Here is an 11,099-nt window from a genome sequence, read left to right as displayed (position 1 = left end):
AGTATGCAGCCGTAAAAAAGACGCAAATGGCAAAAAAATACGAAAAAAATCAAGATATTGGTGTGCAGCTTGTGAAGTTGGCTTATGTGTGGTACCTTGCTTCAAACTATATCATACTTTTAAGATAGACTTTTAGAAAAATTGTATTTTATTATTTTTGTAACTAATTTTTCCGAATTTTTTAGTTAACATTATACGCACATTCTAATAGGGTGTACCAATGAATAAATTACATGTTTAGTTTATTTCAAAAATTACTTTTAATGAGTCGGCATCCTTTTGTATTTTTGTGATTGCTTTTGTTTGTAAAAGTAATAAAATACAAATAATTCAAAAAGTATCAGTTTTGTTCTTTATTTATCCTAAATTAACGATGTTACAATTTACTGTCAAATTTGTATTTATATGACACCTCATTTACATTTGTTATTGTTACCCGAAAAACCTCGGGATAATACTAGCACTAATTTTTCTGGTAAAAAAATGATTAAAAAAAACAACTTAAAAAAAAACTGTTTATAAATTCGACCATAAAATTAATCCAAAATTTATTCTAAGCCATATAATTTTTTTTTTAAAGGTTTTGTATTTTTAATTTGATTAGTTAAGCGGTGAAACTACTAATTCACGTTGAGAGACTACGAAATTAGTAGCTTTATTTGTACATTTTTATAAGTGCCTCATAGGCCCAAGTACCGGGTAAATCTGGTTTTGTTTTGTGTGCAATCGCGGGCCGTTTCAGAGCTACCTATTAGGTAGAACTCAGTCAGTGCGTTTTGAGGATGGGGAATTATCTTTGAGGCCTTTGTCTAAAGGCGTGCCACAGGGATCGATTTTGGGACCCTTGCTGTCTGGATTCTATTATCAATAATTGTATAATTCAACGATATGCGGATGACACACAAATATATACCAGTTTTTCTAACGCAAAAGCGGACAAAGCTTTTCTTCGATTGAATGAGTGTTTTAGAGTCAGTAGCTGAATATTCTAAAAATATTGGATTGCGACTGAATCCGTCGAAGCGTGGCCGATCGATAGTTCTAGCCGTGACACTGGTTTCGTGGCGTCAAAATTGAAGCCGAGATTTGGTGGCGCACGCCGTACAGTGGAACGACTAAGTGGAGATACCGCGGGAACTAATATTTCACATTTTACAAGATAATATATTTTTTTTATTATTACGTATTTTTAGGTATATGATAAATGTTTTAAATATTTATTTTTTTTTTGTTGGAAAAATATACATAAACGGTGTTTCAAATTCGTCTACCCTCAAAATACGAAAATGGATAATTTACCCCAAAGTTGCACATTATTTACTTATAAAAGAATATGCCATATAAAAAAATATATATATATTTTATGTGGTTTTGAAGATTATTGAAAGAAAAAACAAAATTTTGAAAAACTTATTCTTGACACTTTTGTGGGTTATCTTGGTTGCTATGGGGAAGTTTTTGCATTGCTGTATTACTTTTTCGTAAAAATGTTAATGCCGAAAACAAAATTAGGTAGGTATCTACGCCAAATTTTTGTTGCTTATTTAAAAAATCGAAAATTTGTATGATTCCGAAGATAATCAAAAAAAAAACAAAAAAAAAATTAAAAATCCATTTTAATTTTTTCTGAGCTTAAACGGTAGCACTTTATAATTTCTTTTGCACCCAGGAATGCAGCAAGAGGTAGGCATTATTCTAAATAAAATTAAGATTGTAAAATGTAAGTTAAAAATAAAATTATTAATTTACCCACCTAATTTAAATACCAAATTTTTATTCTTTTTAAAACTCAAAGCGAGTATCAAAATAGTTTGGTAGTTTAAAATTTTAAATGCGTAATCTTACTATAAACTACAATAATACCTGCAGTAAAATATTATTTCGAATCAACGCAAAATATGTGCCCCAGCGCGGAATTTTTGCCATCGCGATGCGGTCGTCACCTCGCATGATTTCGGCTTCTGTTGTGAGGTATCGATGGAAGCGGGGATAAGTGTCCAGGCTAAAATTATCGATCGGCTACGGTCGAAGTCGATCGTAATATACATTGGTCCTGATCATGAGTGGGCAACGAGTAATTTGGCTATTCATGTATCCTAAACTCCAATCCCGATCGTGAGAGAATGGAAGAATCTCGGCATTATAATTGATTCTATGTTACGATTTCGCAGCCAATTGGCAAGGGTCCTTCAAAGGTCGTATAGGTCATTGCAAAATCTGTACAAAAGTAAAGATATACTCGAACTGCCGTTGCAACTGCGAATTATTCGTTCTCTCTCATACTGCTTATTGTAATTTTGTGTATGGCCCAGCCCTGAATGAAACATCAAAAAAAAGATTACAACGCGTGCAGAATTCATGTATACGTTTTATTTACAATTTAAGGGCCCGTGATCACGTCAGATACAAGTTACCTGCACTGAAGTGGTTAAATATGCAGGATCGAGAGACGGTACACTTCGCATTCTTTCTTCATAGAATCATCTCTAGTGGAGTGCTTGAGTATCTTAGAGATCGTTTAACTTTTAGATTCTCCACTCATGATCGAATTACACGTTAAAAAACCCTTTTAAATATACCGAAGCATCGCACAGCTATTTTTTCGTTTCTTGCTTCAAAAGTATATAATAATTTGTTGCATAATAAACTTCAAAATTGTTTGTCAAGTTTTAAGAAAAAAAAATGGGTTTATGCTGAGTAAATATAGTTCTATACCAGGGTTGTGAACTTTTAAATATATTTGGATTGAATTTTGTAAATTTTGTTACATGCAGATTTTGCCCTAAGCATGTAACATGGGATTTCATATAAATTCGGGCAAAAGTTTATGGTTTTTGGTATCGGCTTGAAAGGGTTGTGTGATTTACAGTTTTATAAATGGAATTTGGGGTTTGATAGTAATGCAATTTATTTTTTTAAGGCTTTTGGGGTTTGATTATTTTTAGGAATGTATTTACCTACCCTATCCTGTCAGCACACCTCTGTGGAGTTAGTCGTATTATGTTTCCTTAGTCCCTATTCATGTACCTGGTGTTGGGAACTTTTTGACCTTTGGTTTGTTTGTCAAGAGTTTCTATGAGGCCGGTATATGTCTGAGGTATGGAGGAATTTCTAGAGGGTGCTGTTATGCCACAGATTGCGCTATGAGTGGAGTAAATAAGACCTTTTAGATGGAGATCCGTTAGTGTAGGAAAACTTACAAATATTTTCTTCTATAGCGGAATCATGTTGGGCAAGGTATCCTAATTGATTTGAAATTGGCCTCCCCAGTTTTGCTTGCTATATTTCCCTTCAATTCTTCAAGTTAAGTTTTAGTAGATAAACGTGCCTTGACATCTGGTTTCTAACCCTACTAGCCAATTGACAGTGACTGTGATTGACAGTAATGACTATTGACACACTTGTTGTTGTGGAGGTTTGGCAGCGTTGCTGTTTCCCATTAAAGTTTGGTTTCCATTTGGCGGATGACGGAGCGTCATAAATCAGGCAGAGCGACATAAGAGCAAAATTGGAATTTCGTAGCCCCGTTGGGAAAATTTTGTTAGTTTTCCATGTTTTAGTATCCGAGCAGTATCATTTTGCTGTGGTATTGCGGAATTTCTATTTTGATAAAGTGAGGCTCCGCGTAGTTTGCACCAAGAGGCAGGGTCAGATCGTGTCGAAGAGAGAGAGTGACAAGTTCACTGCCAGTGTCACCTGTCATTGTCTGGTCGGTTGTCAGTTCCTTGTCCAGCCGGTAGCCATCCCGTTATCAGAAAAAACAGTCGACATTTTGTGGTTTTAAGGAAAATTTAAGTTCATCTTGCCGGTAATTCGGTTGAATGGAAAAATATTCCTCCCAAGTTTTGGGGTTTAATTGGATGAACGTCTAGTGGAAAGTTGTAGCCGAGAGGATTTCGGATTGATCTGATATTTTTGGATTTGGTCGGCTGCTCCCACACCATTTATGGGATTTTGAAATTTTCTAACCACAAAACGAGACTCTAGGCCTCGCTCACCACCTTAGGTATGTAGCAACATGTTGGTAATGGCCATAGAATTGATTGTGTGTTTATTTTACTGATTTTTTTTGTCCTCTATTTTAGAGGCCTCTCCTTTTTCTCTTTCTCTCCTCTATTATCTGGTCTCTGTCTATTCTCTGGTTTCTTCTGGTCATCCCAACACTGTTGGCAACCGGCTTAAGTGAGCCTCAACACAGCCTGGACTGAGCATTGTACTGTGGCTCTGCGATTTTGGATTGGAACTTGCCTGAAATCGACTTGCCTATGTGGTCGTTACCCTGGTTGTAGCTGACTGGTTCTAGAGCTGTCGAGTTAAGCTACCTTAGCCAAAATACACAAGAGATTAGAGGACACGCAAGTTTTTGCACATTTTATTTTATTTTTCTCTTATTGAACGGTTTGATTTAGGGTTGGGGGTTGATTTATTAATTTGAATTTTATGGGTTTATTTTCTTTTATGTAAAACAAAAGCGTTAAGAGGTTCTTGCTAAGTCTATTAATATTAACCTGAGGGTTTTCATTTGAGTCGAGCATCGACATAATTGATTTTGACATTGAGCCTGGATCACCTTGTAAGGGATCGGCTATTTGCTACAAATAACATATTTAATTATAGGTTAATCTGGTTCTGGTCTGGTTAATAGATTTTATTGCACCAACATACCATTAATAGGCTTTTAAATTCGAACCTCACTATTTAAAAGTTTTATTTAGATTAATGTGACTTGACTAGAGTTTGTAAAAGGTATTTAGGGCCAGTGAGGTATTGTGAATTAGGCTCCAAACATATACTTCTTGTAAACAACACGTGATCACGTTTTGGATTTTCCCCTTGAACAGTAGTTCAGGGCGGATTTGTTTTTTTTTTCCTTACTAATTCCTCGCCTTAAGCATACCTCAAGTAACTCTTAATTCTTTTATCAATTTTTTTATTTACTTAAAATTACTACAGTAATACATTTTGAATAATTATCTAAATTTAAATATCTCAGTGGAAATTAATTTTTTTTTATATAAATGGAAGTGATTATGTAAATTCTTGGATGATTATATCAATCTGGTGGACCTATGGATTGTTATTTGAGTTTTTCCCAAATTATTTTCAGCTTTTAGGATCTAGGTACAAGCATAAATATAGGTCATCATTTTCTTGATTAAGGGGGGCTTATATTACCATCATAATATATCAGGGTTTGGTGTAAAATATTTAAATCAAGTGGCGCTCTTATTAAAATTTCTCCCACTACCTTCTCCACTGTCTAAAAGCTGGCGGCCACCAAATCTCTAAATCTTTTAAAACAAAATTTGCTTGTCTGGACTTAGTAATTTTTTTGTGGTTGGATAGTAGGTATGACTCACACGGGTTGGAAATAAATTGGTTTGAACCGAGTTACGCGCTACAATTTCTCATTATCATAATCATTGTTACTAATTAGGACTGTTTATACCATGTAATTTATAATACAGTAAAAGCTCTTTATTCGCGCTTCCTTCATTCGCGTTTTCACTATCCGCGGATCGAATCAGTATGTCGGTACATACATATATATTGAGAAAATGGATTTAAATAGGTATTTAACGGAATATCCTTTGTAGACGCATCGTCAAATGGACTAGTAAAAAAGTCAAATTGACCTTATTACAATTATACCCAAAGTATATTGTTAAATGATATTGCCGCCGTATTGATTCCTTTGACACGGGCCGCCCTCGCTGTCGCGTCGGCGTTTCTGAGAATGTAAGTAAAATGTAAACATATTTTTAGGGCAGCCTCGCTATAAGAGTTTAATGATTCACTTTTCAGTTAGTTATTCCATTCCTTACAAAAATTGTGACCGAGTAACACGTGTCTATCACTGTCTTCCTAATTTATAATGTCGACGATAAAAATTGAAAAACGAGTTTTAACGCGAAAAAAATCTGTGCTACCGCCTAAAGTGAAAATAGAAATGCTGGATCCTTTACGCCTTGGAGAGTCGTTTGCATCGATATCAATGTCCACGAATCAAGGGTACGATCTATAAAAAAATCCGATAAAATAAGGTCGTCTGTAGCTTCAACTTCACTGTCAGCGAAAGTTGTTCGTGATCCAGCAATAGAAAAAAATGGAAGTAGCGCTGTCATTATGGATTGAAAACAGCAACCAAATAAGGGTGTTCCTGAGTGGTCCAATAATCCGGGAGAAGGCAAGGCGTCTTTACGCTCATTTTAAAGAACCTGGTGGTAGTAGTGGTGGTGAATGTATGGATGGAGAATTTCAAGCATAGGAAGGTTGTTTCAATAAATTTAAGGTAAGACAATCTTTTCATAGCATTAAAATCGTTGGAAAAGCTGCATCTGCAGACACTGCTGCAGCAGAAGAATATCCAGAAGAATTTGCAAACCTTGTAGCTGATGGAGGATACAAACCTGAAAGTATTTAATGCAGACGAAACTGCATTTATTTCTAAAAGCGAAAAGTCTGCCCCTGGATTTAAGGCAGCAAAGGATAGAGTTACACTGCTGTTATGTTCTTAGAACATCTGGTGATTGTCTCTGAAAACAAGGACGACCTGCCAGTATTTTGACGTGCTAATAAGAAAGTATGGGTTACAAGCGTTATTTTTTGTGACTGGTTTCGGAATTGTTTTGATTCTGAAGATGAAACTTATTTAAAATTATTATAAAAAAAAGAATTTAGACTTTAAAGTAGTTCTAGTTTTGGACAATGCACCAGGTCATTCTCGCGAACTTGAAAACTATGCATCCAAATATAAAAGTGACATTTTTACCTCCCAATACGACGGCTTTGCTTCAACCGATGGATCAAGGAATAATCCCGGCCTTTAAACTCCATTACATTAGACGAACCTTCAAAATCATATTGGATAATATGGAATGTGATCCTGATATGAATGTTATGGAATGCTGGAAGAAATTTGATATAGCAAGAGGCATTGTAAACATAAAAGAATCATGGGAAGAACTGAAGCCATACAAATTGAAATCATGCTGGAAAAAATTGTGGCCTGCTCTGACTGCAGAAAATTACGAAGACTCTGTGCAAATTCAAACTTTTACTGCAAACATAATTGCGAATGAAATAGGACGAGATGGGTTCGAACAGGGACGTTGCTTGTATCGCTAGATAAAGATTTGACTGAAACGAACTTGGCGGTAATGTTAAATGCACATCCTATTGAAGAGGAGGCTTCAACAAGCACTGGAAACGTGACTTTTGATTCGAAAAATCTTAGCGAAGGTTTAAGAATGCCAAATGAACTGTGATTTTTTTATGAAAATTGATCCATCTATGGAATAAAGTCTTATTTTTAAAAGGCAAATTGCTAATGCCACTGCTAAATATAAGTATGAATTGAAGCAGCTTTTAAAAAATGCCAAGCAAGAAAAAATTACAAAATTCTTTTAGCCATTGCCTAATACGGAAGGTAATATATAATGAATATGGTCAAAAACTTCAAATAAATTCATTTTTTACGTGTATGTATGTACTTGTTTGTTATTTTGTCACCTAGGAACGCATCCCCTATAGTCGCATATAAATTACCATTCCATATTCACGGTTTCTTTATTCGCGGCATATTTACGGAACGTATACCCCGCGAATAAAGAGCTTTTACTATATTATATATTGCTGATTTCTGTATGCTCGGTTAAGCAAACAGCTTTGGCTGCCCTTCGCCGAGTTTAATAAAAAGTCGTTTATTATTATTATTATTATTATTATTATTATTATTATTATTTGCAGATTTTGTTTGATTTTGATGAGCGTGGAAATTATTTAATATTATCAAGCGTTTTGTTTTTTATTTGATTTTTTTTTCATAAAACTGAATTATTGGTAGGGTACGACTATTTATGTTTTTTTTGTCAGTTGAGCAAGTTGTAAAGGGTGTCCCAATATGTCAAAAAAAACTGAAAAGAATAATGTAAACAGTTTGCGATTAGTAGCCATGGAACGATATACGGTCGAACAACGAATTATTTTTGTTAAAACACACTACAAATATAAAGAATGTTTTGCGGAAACAGTTCGAAAATTGCGGGGCATTTTTCGTCGACACGATGCACCAAATCACACGACCGTCCAAAGACTAATTAATACATTTCAACAAAATGGTTCTGTCGTGGATGTAAAAACACCAGTGCGTCACCGTACTAGCCGTTCTGTTGAAAATATTGCCGCAGTGCGTGAAAGTGTTGGCGAGAATCCGGGAACATCTATCTATCCGTCATCGTGCACAGCAGCTGCACATTTCGAAGAGCACTACCCACCGAATTCTAACAAAAGATCTTCATTTACATACCTATGAGATTCAATTGACCCAAGAATTAAAGTCAGTGGACCATGCGACGCGCCGTACATTTTCTTCTTGGGTATTGCAAAAACAACAAATGGATGTCGATTTTTCGAAAAAAAATTTGTTTACCGATGAGGCACACTTTCACCTTAATGGCTTTGTTAATAAACAAAATTGCCGAATTTGCGGCGCAGAAAATCCTAGAGTCATTCATGAGAAGAAAATGCATCCATTAAGAGTCACTGTTTGGTGCGGACTTTGGACAGGTGGAGTAATTGGACCGTACTTCTTAGAGGACGAGGCTGAAAATGCAGTTACCATGAACAGCGAACGCTATCGTAATATGCTCACTGAGTTTTTATGGCCTCAATTGGATGGTATGGATACGGGCGGTATATGCTACCAACAGGATGGTGCGACATGTCACACTACACGTGAAGCAATTCAATTGTTGCAAAGAAAGTTTCCCGGTCGTGTCATTTCACGGAATGGAGACCAAAAGTGGCCCGCAAAATCATGCGATTTAAAGCCTTGTGACTTTTTTCTTTGGGGTTTTTTAAAATCCCTCGTATACGCTAATAACTCAACAACAATTCCACAGTTGAAAAAACGAAATTAGACGTATTATTAGCGAAATTGGGCCGCAATTATGTGAAAATGTAATTGAAAATTTCTCAAAACGAATAAGAGCCTGTCACGAAAGTCGAGGCGGCCATTAGCCAGATATTATTTTTCACGTTTAATTGCAGTGTATTAGCTTTACATTAAAATATAAATAACACTCAGTTTAAAATAAATTATGACTTTTATTTACCAATTAAAACGTGCGCTCTTATTGGGACACCCTTTATAAGGCATTTATTTTTAATCCTAATAATTCAAAACATGGCTGACAAACTAACAAAGGCTAATTTAAAAAGAACTACTGCTTTTAAAAGTTTACTGGAAGCTCACGAGTGTGGTTTTAATATTGTACAGGATGAGTCTTTAAAATTGACATTTCTTGTTAGAGCAAATACTATCGATTTAACTTACAATGAATTTCAAAGTAACCATAATACGGTTATTTTCTTGATTGGTGATGAAGAATTTTCTTCTTATGATGAAATGAGAATTAACGCTGATAAGGCTTATTATGGCGTTTTATCTTTAAATCATGATTTTTTGTAAAATGACTCATCATCTCAATCTGCCAATGTGTCTGCTGCTGTGGAGCATTCTAACCACAGAAGTGTAGTAAATCTTCCTAAAATCTCATTGCCTCATTTTGATGGTAATTTTAAGATATGGCCAACTTTTTATGATTTATTTAATAGTCTCATCTATAATAATCCAGACCTATCCATGTGGAAAAATGTCAGTATTTGTTTACATCTTTAGATAGGGAACCTTTAGCTCTAATTAAAGGAATACCTCTTATGGATTCTAATTATGTGGTAGCCTACGAAAAGCGTTACCAAAATAAACAAATTTTAACTAGTCATTATTATAATGAAATATTTAATGCCTCTGTAGTTTCTAAAGCTAATTCTTTTAAACTAAAAAAACTTTTTAATATTTTTTCTTAAAATGTTGCAGCTTTCAGAATTATTAAGTTACCTGTAGATCATCGGGATTATTTATTATTTAATTTGCTTTTATATAAATTAGATACAAAAACGAGAGCTGATTTTAAAATTGAAAATAGTGTCAGTCAAGATTTGCCAACTTAAAGACAATTAACTTCCTTTTTAGAAAGACAATGTCTAGCAATAAAATCTGTTCAATATTGTCAAACCAAGATAATTCATTAAAAAAATTTAAATTTTATTTTATTAATATAAAAATCACTTAAAAATATTCGTTCGGTATACCAGGTCATTTACCCAAAAATTGTGTAAGTAACAATTTCCTGATTGCATGATGAAATAACCAACTCATTTCCATCGTAAAAAGATTGCAAAAGTACTTTGTCGACAGAACGATGGTTTGGAAAAAACCCGAAATTCTGCTGACAAAGAAAATGAACACTAGGGTACGACGAACGAAATTGGTAAGTAGTTACGACCGGGGCTCGGGTAAGAAGAGGTAACCGAAAGCAGTGCGGAAAAGCTTTGTGAAATGTTTGCTCCAAGAATAATAATAATATTAGTACAACATGTTATCATATCGAAGAAGTTCACAATTATTGTCACTTTATTAAGTTACGTAACATTACTTTCATTTTAATTATAAAATTCGCTACCCATTCCTATGTACTTAAATTATTAATCCTATTATGTCGACCTTAGTTTATCTCTTGTCAAATTAGCTCTTTTATTTGGGTAACTCCACTTAAATCGTTATAATTATTGTGTACATACATACATGTTAACACAAGGTATTTACTGAACTATATATTTTGTTTCAATGCTAAAGCGTACCTTAAGGTTACATACTTGTAACCGTCACACGGCCTTGTCCTAGACCGGGCCAACCCCCGGTGTGACAATATACTTCCTCGTCATTATATTTTAATAATAATAATAAAGGTCAACCCACGCATTATACTAATAATAACAAACCCATTTCTAATTTAATGATTTCCACAGGCCAAAATTCATGTGAGCAAGCGAAATGCATTTTATGTTCATTACCACATGTGATTTATAAATGTGACATATTTCGCTGTAAAACACCTCAAGAGAGGTTTTCAATTGCTAAACAACACAATCTTTGTGTCAATTGTTTAGTTTCTCCTCATGCATTAAAAAATTGTGGATCGCTTCATAAATGTCGTATTTGCAAAACCCTCTACTCTGCATTTTGACAAGAAATG

Source organism: Anthonomus grandis, unplaced genomic scaffold, assembly GCF_022605725.1.
Source record: "Anthonomus grandis grandis unplaced genomic scaffold, icAntGran1.3 ctg00000164.1, whole genome shotgun sequence".
NCBI classification, from domain to species: Eukaryota; Metazoa; Arthropoda; class Insecta; order Coleoptera; family Curculionidae; genus Anthonomus; species Anthonomus grandis.
The sequence above is the reverse complement of the archived record's forward strand: the minus strand, read 5'-3'. Positions refer to the sequence as shown.